Raw genomic sequence first — 12,928 nt, forward strand, 5'->3', positions numbered from 1 at the left:
GGCAATGATCATTGCGTCAGCAAACCTCAGCTCCTGCCCGGATGATGGGCATGCGCAGATCGTTGTCATCAGGCTTCATACGAATGCGAACTCCGAGCACATGATGTTATTACCTGTCAATTCCATATCACCAATCAAAGTTATTACGTCAGCCGGTGCTTTAGATGTTCTACCCCCACCAGACTGCTAGCAGCAGTGATGATCAGGTCAGCAAATCTCAATTTCCGTTCCGTTAATGGGCATGCGCAAGTCGTTCCCGCTCTAAGGACAACACAAGGCTAACATGGTAGTTACACGGACCAGGGGACCAAGATCTAACGCTCTTTTTCAGTTTGTTTCTGTGATCAATGCAACCTGATTTGACTGAGTCTCCTACCATAGGTTCACCACCACTTTCGATGCTGTGTATTTAGCTTCTTTTTTTTTCTTGCTCAAGCGAAAGATAGTTCGTTTTGCTGCATGGACAGCCATCTATTTGCAGCTGGAACACACATCATTGTAAACAGACACATCTAAGTAGTTATCATGTGTTCCATAACAATGGAAGTACCAAAGAGATTTGTTGAGGGTTTTTTTTTCTTACATTAAAAAAAAAAATGACTGGGGCTTTCTGTATGAATCTACATTTTTAAAGGGAGAGACAGCTTTCAAGAAACAAATTTACCGAAGCCCTACACTGCACATAAAAGCACATGAATCCCTTCATAAAAATTCACACACACACACACACACACACACACACACACACACACACACACACACCGTTGTGTGCCCTGTCTTTTTCTCAGTCTCACAGAAATGAAGGTCAGACAGAATTATTCAGCCTCATGCATCAGTACACTTCCACAGCTTCCAAGGCCCTCAGGAAACAACACAATCTCTCTCTCTCTCTCTCTCACTCTCTCTGTCTCTGTCTGTCTGTCTGTCTGTCTGTCTGTCTCTCTCTCTCTCTCTCTCTCTCTCTCTCTCTCTCTCACTCTCTCTTCTCTCTCTGTGTCTCTCTCTCTCTCTCTCTCTCTCTCTCTCTCTCTCTCTCAGCATATGTTCAGCCGATGGAGCGGCGTATTTTGTACCCCGTTGGTTTTGGGGTGTTTTTTTTTACCCAGGGATTAAATCTAGCGAGCCAGTTGTGTAGACTCGCCTGAAATGACAGCCGGGGCTAAAACTTCAGATTGGACTCACCCTTGTTTGAATTAACCCCCTACCCTCTGCCTCGCAAGAAGATGGGTGGGGGAGTGTGGGAGAGGATACAGAAGATGGTGTGTGTGTGTGGGTGGGAGAGGATACAGAAGATGGGGTGTGTGTGTGGGTGGGAGAGGATACAGAAGATGGGGTGTGTGGGTGGGAGAGGATACAGAAGATGGGGTGTGTGGGAGGGTGGAAGAGGATACAGAAGATGGGGTGTGTGGGTGGGAGAGGATACAGAAGATGGGGTGTGTGGGTGGGTGGAAGAGGATACAGAAGATGGGGTGTGTGTGTGGGAGAAGATACAGAAGATGGGGTGTGTGTGTGGGTGGGAGAGGATGCAGAAGATGGGGTGTGTGTGTGTGAGAAGATACAGAAGATGGGGGGGAGAGGATACAGAAGATGGGGGTGGGGGGGTGGGAGAGGATACAGAATATGGGGTGTGTGTGTGGGAGGGAGAGGATACAGAAGATGGGGTGTGTGTGGGTGGGAGAGGATACAGAAGATGGGGTGTGTGGGTGGGTGGGAGAGGATACAGAAGATGGGGTGTGTGGGTGGGTGGGAGAGGATACAGAAGATGGGGTGTGTGTGTGGGTGGGAGAGGATACAGAAGATGGGGTGTGTGGGTGGGTGTGAGAGGATACAGAAGATGGGGTGTGTGTGTGGGTGGGAGAGGATACAGAAGATGGGGTGTGTGGGTGGGTGGGAGAGGATACAGAAGATGGGGGTGGGTGGGTGGGAGAGGATACAGAAGATGGGGTGTGTGGGTGGGTGGGAGAGGATACAGAAGATGGGGTGTGTGGGTGGGTGGGAGAGGATACAGAAGATGGGGTGGGTGGGTGGGAGAGGATACAGAAGATGGGGTGTGTGGGTGGGTGGGAGAGGATACAGAAGATGGGGTGTGTGGGTGGGTGGGAGAGGATACAGAAGATGGGGTGGGTGGGTGGGTGGGAGAGGATACAGAAGATGGGGTGGGTGGGTGGGAGAGGATACAGAAGATGGGGTGGGTGGAAGAGGATACAGAAGATGGGGTGTGTGGGTGGGTGGAAGAGGATACAGAAGACGGGGGGGGGTGTGGGTGGGTAGGAGAGGATACAGAAGATGGGGTGTGTGGGTGGGTGGAAGAGGATACAGAAGATGAGGGGGCAGGGAGCATTGAATTGAAGGGTTGGGTGGGGGGGGGGGGTAGTCATTCTAAACTAGCTTGAAGTAACCCCCAGTGGTAAATCTGAACCAGTTAGAACCAAGTCAGGCAATGAAAGTAGAACCTCACCCACCCTCCTCCTTCCCCTTCACGTGTGTTTCCGTTTGGTTGGAATGGAAAAGTTGCGGGGGGTTCCATAAAGGCTAACCTGGAATTACCAGTCTTTCTTCTTTTTCTATAACCCAGAGGAAGGGGGGTAATTCCAAAAAAGAAAAGGGAGGTGATCAGAGTTGACTAGCCATAAGGGACTCCGGGGGTTAATCGAGGCTAGTCCAAAATCACTCCGGGGTGAAATCCAGGGAGGTGGGTGTTTAAGGTCCTTGCCCCAGCAACAGACATTAATTTTATTTCAGACGGGTTTTTTTTATGGGGGAGGGGTGGGGGTCGATCAAGAGGCGATCTTGGATATTAATCATTTGATACCTAGCCACAACGTGGTATGTTAAGGAACAGTCATAAATGACTAGAAATTTTCGTGTGGGGTTGTGTGTGTGTGCGTGTGTGTGTGTGTGTGTGAGCAACTGATCGACTCAGTCTGGACCAGATTCTGCCAACCAAGGATTCCAGGATGCCCGAAAGACCGGTTTTTGTTTCTTGTTGTTGTGTTCTCTTCTTTTTTTTTTCTTTTTCTTCTTCTTCTTCTTCTTCTTTCTTTTTTTTTTATAGCCATTTTGTCACTCGATACAAGTTTGTCAATCAGCCACACGTGCGCAACGTTCTTTCTCGCATAAGTTCACTTCTCGTGTGACCGATAATTCTGTGTGCAGATCAGTTTCATCGAAAGACTCTTTTGGTTTCGGAAATCGCCGGTTCTCAAATTACGGGTGCTTCCTGGGCTGAAGGTTGTTCAGTATGAGAACAATTACGTCGCTGCTTTCTGAACCGTTTATTGATTGATCGTCAGTGTTGATTGGGACAATCACGTTGTTGGAGTCTGATCACGTTATGATCAGGATCCGTCATCACCATGACTACCATCACTGCCACCATCATCCTAGTCATTACCATACCACCTCCAGATTCAAAACTTGTATTTGCCAGTGCACAGTTAATCAAAAACATCAACTCATCATTAAGCAACCATGCTTTGCTAACTGGCTCGTTGTCTCAATGGACTACTTTGTATCCAGAACTTTCTTGAACTCTTTGAAATTATCGTACAATGCACGCAAATTGTAATCTGCGAGCAGCTTTTTTTTTTTTCTTTTTTTTTTTTTAAATACATTTTGATCATTCTTGCGTGAGAGACAGACAGACAAGACAGACTGATAGAGACAACGTTAGCGATAATGATAACGATATTTTATTCAGATCAAGGCCAAAGCCCCTTACTGAAGGGGGTCATACAAGAATATAAATAAAGAAAATGAGTTGACACGATAAACCAGCATCACAAATCAACCAAAAGTAGCTAATAAAATACTCAACAACATTTACAAAACAACGATTCGAAGTCTCTCCAGTGCTTCATATAATAATGTTTTGACGACATGAGCAAATTAAATCTAAAAGCACAGGGATCTATATAATATTTTTAGGTTGAATTAATCTTTCTCTGAGGTCACTCAAAGCAGGGCAACATAACAAAAAATGCAATTCATCTTCCTAACCCAGGTTGTACAATCGACAAGTAAATACATATTCACTCCAGCTACAGTATTTGAAGCAATGAACAGCAATATTAGAAACACCAAATCTAAATTTTGTCAGTGCATTTTTACATATGTGACAGGGACAGAAAGACAGGAACAGAAACAAAAAGAGAGAGAATGAGGGATGAGAGACAGGGGGACACAGCAGAGAGGGGGGGGGCAGAAACAGGGAGACAAAGAGAGAGAGGAGGGACAGAGACAGAAATAAAGAGAGAGCGCGGGGTACATTTACATAGAGACAAAGAGAGGCGGGATGACAGAGACAGAGAGACAAAGAGAAAGAGGGAGGGGGGGGGGGGCAGAGACACATAGAGACAAAGAGAGAGGAGGGACAGAGATAGAGACAAAGAGAGAGGGGGGACAGAGATAGAGACAAAGAGAGGGGGGGGACAGAGATAGAGACAAAGAGAGAGGGGGGGGACAGAGATAGAGACAAAGAGAGAGGAGGGACAGAGATAGAGACAAAAGAGGAGGGACAGAGATAGAGACAAAGAGAGAGGGGGGACAGAAACATAGAGACAAAGAGAGAGGAGGGACAGAGATAGAGACAAAGAGAGAGGAGGGACAGAGACATAGAGACAAAGAGAGAGGGGGGGACAGAGATAGAGACAAAGAGAGAGGGGGGGGACAGAGATAGAGACAAAGAGAGAGGAGGGACAGAGACATAGAGACAAAGAGAGAGGAGGGACAGAGACATAGAGACAAAGAGAGAGGAGGGACAGAGACAAAGAGAGAGGGGGGGGACAGAGATAGAGACAAAGAGAGAGGGGGGACAGAGATAGAGACAAAGAGAGAGGGGGGACAGACATAGAGACAAAGAGAGAGGAGGGACAGAGATAGAGACAAAGAGAGAGGGGGGGACAGAGATAGAGACAAAGAGAGAGGAGGGACAGAGATAGAGACAAAGAGGAGGGACAGAGATAGAGACAAAGAGAGGGGGGACAGAAACATAGAGACAAAGAGAGAGGAGGGACAGAGATAGAGACAAAGAGAGAGGAGGGACAGAGACATAGAGACAAAGAGAGAGGGGGGGACAGAGATAGAGACAAAGAGAGAGGGGGGGACAGAGATAGAGACAAAGAGAGAGGAGGGACAGAGACATAGAGACAAAGAGAGAGGGGGGGACAGAGATAGAGACAAAGAGAGAGGAGGGACAGAGACATAGAGACAAAGAGAAAGGAGGGACAGAAACACACAGAGAGGCGGGACAGAGATAGAGACATAGAGACAAAGAGAGAGGGGGCGGAGACATAGACAAAGAGAGAGAGGAGACAGACACAGACACAGAGAGGGAGAGGGACAGACCCTCTCCATTTTACATTTTGTACTCTTATCTTTTCCACATTCTGTTCTCTCTCTCTCTCTCTCTCTCTCTCTCTCTCTCTCTCTCTCTCTCTCTCTCTCTCTCTTCCTCAATCCCCTCCCCTCACCCCACCTCCACACCCTCACCTCCACACCCTCACCCCCACCCCTCCACCTCAACCGCCTCCTTTTTCAGTTGAATATTTCTTCCCCTGCCATTGATTTTGGCAAATGATGGTTTCTAATTAATGATAATAATAATCACTATTATGATAGAAAAAATAATAATACAAATAATGATAATAATAATAATAATAATAATAATAATAATAATATCATTTATTTTTCAGTGTAATATCATCATCTTAGATGAAGAGACTATAAATGAATAAACGAAAAACGAGGACAGATACAGAGACAGAGACAGAGAGAGAGAAAAGACAGAGGCATAGAGACAAAGAGAGAGGGAAGAGAGACAGACAGACACAGAGAGACAAAGAGAGAGAAAGGAGCAGACACAGCGAAAGGAAGAGGGAGAGAGAGGAGGGGGGCGGGGGCAGGGGTCGGAGGGGGGGGGGCAGAAACAGATACAGGAACAGAGAGACAATGACAATGACAAATGTTTTATTGAGGGTAGAATGGATAAGCTGGAAGCTTCTTTACACCATGCCCCTCACACGCATTACACATACACACGCACACTGTGATAAATTAGATGAGTGTGAACAGATAAATGACATTAAACAAATCAAATAGATAATAGTAAGTAGATAGATGATTGAATCAAAGAACACAGTTACCGAGACATTACGAAAATAATACAAACAATCACCACATGAGATCTTCAACACACACATGACTGCGCGCGCGCGCACGCACACACACACACACACACACACACACACACACACACACAGGTGGCATTGGTGAAACGGGGTGAGAGAAGGTATTCACAAATGTCTATATTGTTGTTGTTTCATTTTAACCAGGAGAGTCACGATCATTCAACAATGCATGCACAACATGTAACTCGAGACAGAAGTCAAGGCTCCTTTTTGTGAGTGACAGATTTAGCAAAGTGTCAAACTGCGCAGCAACACGACAACGAACTTGTATTGGAATAGAACCGAGGACAAGGCTATAGAGACAGGGTCATGTTGAGGTTTAGAGAACATCGTGTGGGTGTTTTGTTGTCGTTGTTATTTCGCTGTGTGTGTGTGTGCAGGCGTGCTTGTGTGTGTGTGTGTGTGTGTGTGTGTGTATGTGAGTGCGTGCACGTGTGTATATCCTTAGAGTGGTGTCTGCGGATGCGTTCGTCTATGATTGTAAGTGTGTTCGTATCTATCTCTTGTGTGTGTGTGTGTGTGTGTGTGTGTGTGTGTGTGTGTGTGTGTGTGTGTGTTTTGTTGTTGTTTTTGGTTTTTTGGCTTTCTGGTGTGTTTTTTATGGGGGGGGGGGGGGTTCAGTGCTCGCACCGTTGTCCTCAATAAGTTCCATTGTATATCACTATGGAGGTATATGTGACATGCATGCAGAGGGGGTGGGGGGGGGAGGCTGGGAGGGTAGGGGAGTTGGATGGGGGTAGGGAGACCGGGAGGGAAGGAGGGGGAAGGAACTTAGTGTGTGTGTGTGTGTGTATAGTTATGTGTGTGAGATGAAAGAAGAACAGGGAGCTGCTATGTATGTGTGTGTGTGTGTGTGTGTGTGTGTGTGTGTGTGTGTTATTGTGTGTGTTGGTGTGGTTGTTTTGTTTTTTGTTGTTGTTTTTTTTTCCATGAATTTAACTTCTATTCGCTAAAGTGATCCACCATTCACTGGTATGTTTGTGTGTTTTTAGGAAAATCCTATTTTAGCATCCTGATTTATTGCACCCATCAGTTTAGCGGAAATTTTGTACATATGTGAAATGATAGTACCATTAGTAGATGTTGTATAACCCATTTTCAGTGGATTTCGACTCTTATTTCGAACGTTATTTTACCGGCTAAGTTTTGATGCGGATTTGTCACTAAACTAACGTGTCACCATCTAAATTGCTTTTTTTTTTCTCCGTTGTATGTCCCACAAACTATGGAAATGTTAGAAATACATGCAATGATTTAGGATACTTAAATAAAATGTTAATGAATGTGTTTTCTTTCCTTTTCTTTTCCTGGTTATTCATTTATCTGTTTATTTATTTATTCGTTTATTTATCTGTTCATCTATTTATCTTGTGGACGGGGGTGTGGGGGGGTGGTGGTTTGGGTGGGACAGAGATGAGCCAGAACAGCCCTCGGAAAATGATGACAGCTTGGCAGGTCTTTACATCTTCTCTGTATCCTTCCCCCCGAATACAAGTGCCAGCCATCTCCCCTTCATCTCTAAACCCCCACTCCTCGCACCACCACTCCCGCAAGCACGCGCACACACACACACACACACACGCACATACACGAATACACACACACACACACACACACAGATACTCGCGCACGCACACACACACACACACACGCACACACACACACACACACACACACACACACCGCACACACGCACGCATGGGCACACAAACACCCTGGGCCCTGCGCATGCGGCTGTCCTCTTCATCTCATTGACCCTCTTCTTCTGTGGCCCCCGCCCCTCCCCTTGCCACCCTCTCTCCACCTCCCCTCCGCCCTCCTCCCCTCACCCTCCCCCTCCTCCACCTTCTTCATTCCCCTCTCCCTCCGTTCTCCCCATCTTTCGGCGTCTCTTTCTATTTCTTCCCAACCTTTCTCTTCCTCCCCATTTCTTCTCTCTCTCTCTCTCTGTCACAGTATTCGTGACACGTGTAAGATAGGTCAGTAGCCTACCCTTCCTCTTTTAACTCCCCCACCCTACCAGTACACACACGCGTGCGCGCGCGCACACACACACAGATTAATACACGCAAGCACACACAAATGCACTCTTGTCAAAATGGGCCAAAAAAATCGATGGTTTGTCTTGAACACCATATGTGACCGAGTGTTCAAATTTGTCTGATACATTTTCATTGTGTTTGTTTGTTTACCAAAAGAGGCAATTCAATTTGCCCATGATAAAATAAAATGTAAAGAAAACTAGTATAAAAAGTGAAAAAAAGAAAACAAGTCAAGGCACTACAACAGAAAAACAATGAAAATAAAGACAGACATTCTAAAACAACAAATTTGACGGAGTAGTCAATTGATACCAAAATTAGCACACACACACACACACACACACACAATAAAGAACAGATTTTTCTTTTTGCAATCACCCCAATAGCTTTATTTCAAATGCAAGAAATCATTGTCAGCAACCCTTCACCTTCATCAAGAATAGACATGTCATGATTAAAACTCTCATCTCAAAGACTGCAGAAAATCGTGGCAAACAACAAAGTTCTACCATCATGTGTAGCGGGGTACATAACTCCCAAATGTGCCATCTGTTTTTCACATCACAGTATGAGACATCAGTCCAAACATGGACACACAAAGACACCAACAACAACGATACAAGTCTTTCACAATGAATAACAGTCTCCAAATCACACCAAAGCATGCTCCTTTTAGTTTAGTTGACCCCCCATTTCAGGGCTCAGTTGTTTGCAAGCAGGAATAAAAACCAAACAAAAAAGGCCAAAAAATCTCTCTTTTCGATGCTCTATATTGGGTTGGCATTCTAATTCTGCTTTCAGTAATTTATGTATAATCCAGCTGCTTGGCTGTTTCTGTCTGTCAGACTATTTACGGTTGTTGGTTTTTTTTAAAATTATATATATATATATATATATATATGTGTGTGTGTGTGTGTGTGTGTGTGTGTGTACATAACTACATGCATGTATATGAATGTGCATTGTGTGTGCATGTGTTTATGTAAGTTTGTGTCTGCCTATGTGTGCATGTGTTAGGGTTGCTGTTAGATACACATGTATGTTAAAATGTATGTATGCATTGTGTGTGTGTGAGTGTGTGTGTGTGTGTGAGAGAGAGAGAGAGAGAGAGAGAGTGTTGTGTGTGTGTGTGTTTAGTCACATTTTGATGTGTAACATTGAACTAATGTGTTAACAAAAGCGTTTTTGTAAAGCACCTAGAGCAGATTTCTGGATAGTGTGCTATGTAAGTATCCATTATTATTATTATTATCATTATTATTATTATTATTATTATTAAAAACAACTCCACAAATATAACCAAAATCTGTACAGCAGTGAAAACGATCTGTGTGCACTGGGCAACTTTGGCTAAAGTGACAACCTCTGAAAAAAGAACAACTCAAGACTGTGACAAATCTTAATTAAGCAATGCTCTGCTTATACATATACATACTTGATAAGTGATCTTTGCATGTGTGTGTACTGAAATACTGAACCGGTCTGAAATGCTTAGTCTGAAAAAAATGTAAACAAAGCAAGAAAAGGCTTGCAAACTAGTAAAAAAATTTAAAAAATAAAAAATAAAAATAAAAAACCATCTGAAATGTAAAGCCATGTTCATTCCTGCAAAGTAGAAGAACTATGCATGTCATATTTTCTTTTTCAATTGTTTCTACTTTCACTATGGAGGTGGAAAAAAAGGAAATATTATATAATTGACAATAAATTACAAATTATGAAATCAAACTTGCCAAAAAACTAAATTATTTTGCACTAGCAAAACTAAACACACACTCACACACATGCATGCATGCACACACACACATGAGATTCAGACAAATGAGTATTAAAAAAAAGAATGTGATCAACAAACACCTCTCCATTTCACAAACTTCAAAAACCAAAAACTGAACAGTTCTGCACCTCATTTAACGAGTCATGTTGTCCGTCCAAGATATATATACATTTTGTATTTGTATTTGTATTTCTTTTTATCACAACAGATTTCTCTCTGTGAAATTCAGGCTGCTCTCCCCAAGGAGAGCGTGTCGCTACACTACAGCGCCACCCTTTTTTTTTTTTTACTTTTTCCTGCGTGCAGTTTTATTTGTTTTTCCTATCGAAGTGGATTTTTCTACATAATTTTGCCAGGAACAACCCTTTTGTTGCCGTGGGTTTTTTTACATGTGCTAAATGCATGCTGCACACGGGACCTCGGTTTATCGTCTCATCCGAATGACTAGCGTCCAGACCACCACTCAAGGTCTAGTGGAGGGGGAGAAAATATTGGCGGCTGAGCCGTGATTCTAACCAGCGCACTCAGATTCTCTCGCTTCCTAGGCGGACGCGTTACCTCTAGGCCATCACTCCACACTCCTCTGCAGCAATGGGAGGAAGGTAGCAGAATGGTTAAGACGCTCATCTGCCAATACAGAGAGTTTGTGAGGGTCTGGGTTTGAATCCTGCTATCGTCCTTTCTTCCAAACTGAGAGTCTAGTCATTGGGACGAGCTGATAAACCAAGGTCCCAATGTGCAGCACACACTTGGTGCGCTGAAAAAGAACCCATGGCAATGAGAGTGTTGTCCTCTTCTGCAAAAGAAATCCACTCTGATAGGCACACAAATATATATGCATGCACTCAAGGCCTGACAAAGCATGTTGGGTTATGCTTGACTACTGTAACTCTCTATTGTCTGGTTAGCCTGCTTCATCCATTCAGTCCCTTCAGCGCATACAAAACTCTGCTGCCTGACTCGTCCTCAGAAAGAAAAGATCTGAGCACATCACTCCTCTTTTACAACGTCTCCACTGGCTCCCTGTCTCACACCGAATAAAGTACAAGATCAGCACTCTATGTTATAGAAGTATTCACAAAACTGCCCCTTCCTATCTCTGCGGCTGCCTTCACCTCTACACCCCATCTCGCTCACTACGATCGGCTTCGGATCCACTCTGTTTACGCATACCCAGATTCAAATACTCGACTGATGGCCGCCGTTCTTTCTCTGTCTCTGGACTTTGCAATTGGAATGAACTTCCTCTTTCGCTTTGTCAAGTCTCCACACTCAACTCTTTCAACTCTGGCCTTAAAACCCACCTCTTCCCAAAATAGCCTCCCTTGCCTGCCTCTTCCTTGTCTTCAGTTTCTACAGTTTTAGAGTTATGCATGCGTGTGAATGACTGGTGCGAAAGCGCTTTGATTTGTCTCTGCACAAGATTCAGCACTATATAAATACCATTATTATTATTATTATTATGCTGCTGGTCAGGCATCTGTCCAGCAGATGTGGTGTAGTGTATATGGATTTGTTCAGACGCAGTAACGCCTCCTTGAGAAACTGAAACTGTCACTGCAAAGTGACTCAAGCGTACACATATACTGAAAGGACAATGGACATCATCGTTTGCAATGGGCACACATGATATGTACAGGCCTGTCGCTGCAGAACATATCAACAATATTTTCCTCCTGGGTTTGGAAAGAGGCTTCAGAACACATGCAAAAATAGTACTTGTCTGCGTGTGATGTGCCACTGTTCACATTTTAACCAATAAATGAAGAAAGGCATATACTTAGAATTAAATTTTTGGTGTGTTTTATATTCTTGTTTTGACATTTTGGACTGGCATAGTGGTTCTCTGTGTGTGTGTTGTTAGTGTATCTTCAATCAATACCCCAAAAGAAGTACAAATATCAAAATAAAACTCCTTTGAATCTTTTAACCTTTTCTCCTGTGTTCAAGCATTTTGATGTTTGATCAAAATGAGTGCCATAATTATTGTAAGGAACAAACTTGCCAGAGACAATGGAAAAAAAAGAAGAAGAAACAATAGATACACTGACAGCACAATAGCTGAATGGTTAAAGCGTTGGACTTTCAATCTGATGGTCCCAGGTTCGAATCACGGTGACAGCGCCTGGTGGGTAAAGGGTGGAGATTTTTATGATCTCCCAGGTCAACATATGTGCAGACCTGCCAGTACCTGAACCCCCTTCGTGTGTACATGTAAGCAGAAGATCAAATACGCACGTTAAAGATCCTGTAATCCATGTCAGCGTTCGGTGGTTTATGGAAACAAGAACATACCCAGAATGCACACCCCCAAAAGCGGAGTATGGCTGCCTACATGGCGGGTTAAAAACGGTCATACACATAAAGTCCACTCGCGTATATACGAATGAATGTGGGAGTTGAAGCCCACGAACGCATAAGAAGAAGAAGAAAGATACACTGTAGAGTGACGACCCGGCCAATGGGCATTACCTGACTATCGCAAAGACACAAGCCCCCCACACCCCACACCACTTTCCAACCCTCCCTCCTGCTCAAGCCCATCACAGCTGGAGAAGATTTGTGTTCTGCTCACTGACCCAGCACACTTTCAAATCCTTGGTGAGCTACAGGATCATGGCAAGGCAATGTCTGCTCAGCCTAACATTCCAGTCTCGCGTTCCTTCCAGTTGCTTCAGAAGCTAAAACCACAAGGTCAGCGCTCTCTCTCTCCTACCTTGGTGCAGTAGTATGGAGCAAACTGCCCTTCTCAGTCCAACATGTGGATTCCCCAGTTCAAAAGTCTCTCAAAACACTTTTTGTATTTGTATTCCTTTTTATCACAACAGATTTCTCTGTGTGAAATTCGGGCTGCTCTCCCTAGGAAGAGCGCATCGCTACACTACAGCGCCACCCTTTTTTTTGTATTTGTTCCTGCGTGC

The sequence above is a fragment of the Babylonia areolata genome, chromosome 23 (genome assembly GCF_041734735.1).
Source record: "Babylonia areolata isolate BAREFJ2019XMU chromosome 23, ASM4173473v1, whole genome shotgun sequence".
Taxonomy (NCBI): domain Eukaryota; kingdom Metazoa; phylum Mollusca; class Gastropoda; order Neogastropoda; family Buccinidae; genus Babylonia; species Babylonia areolata.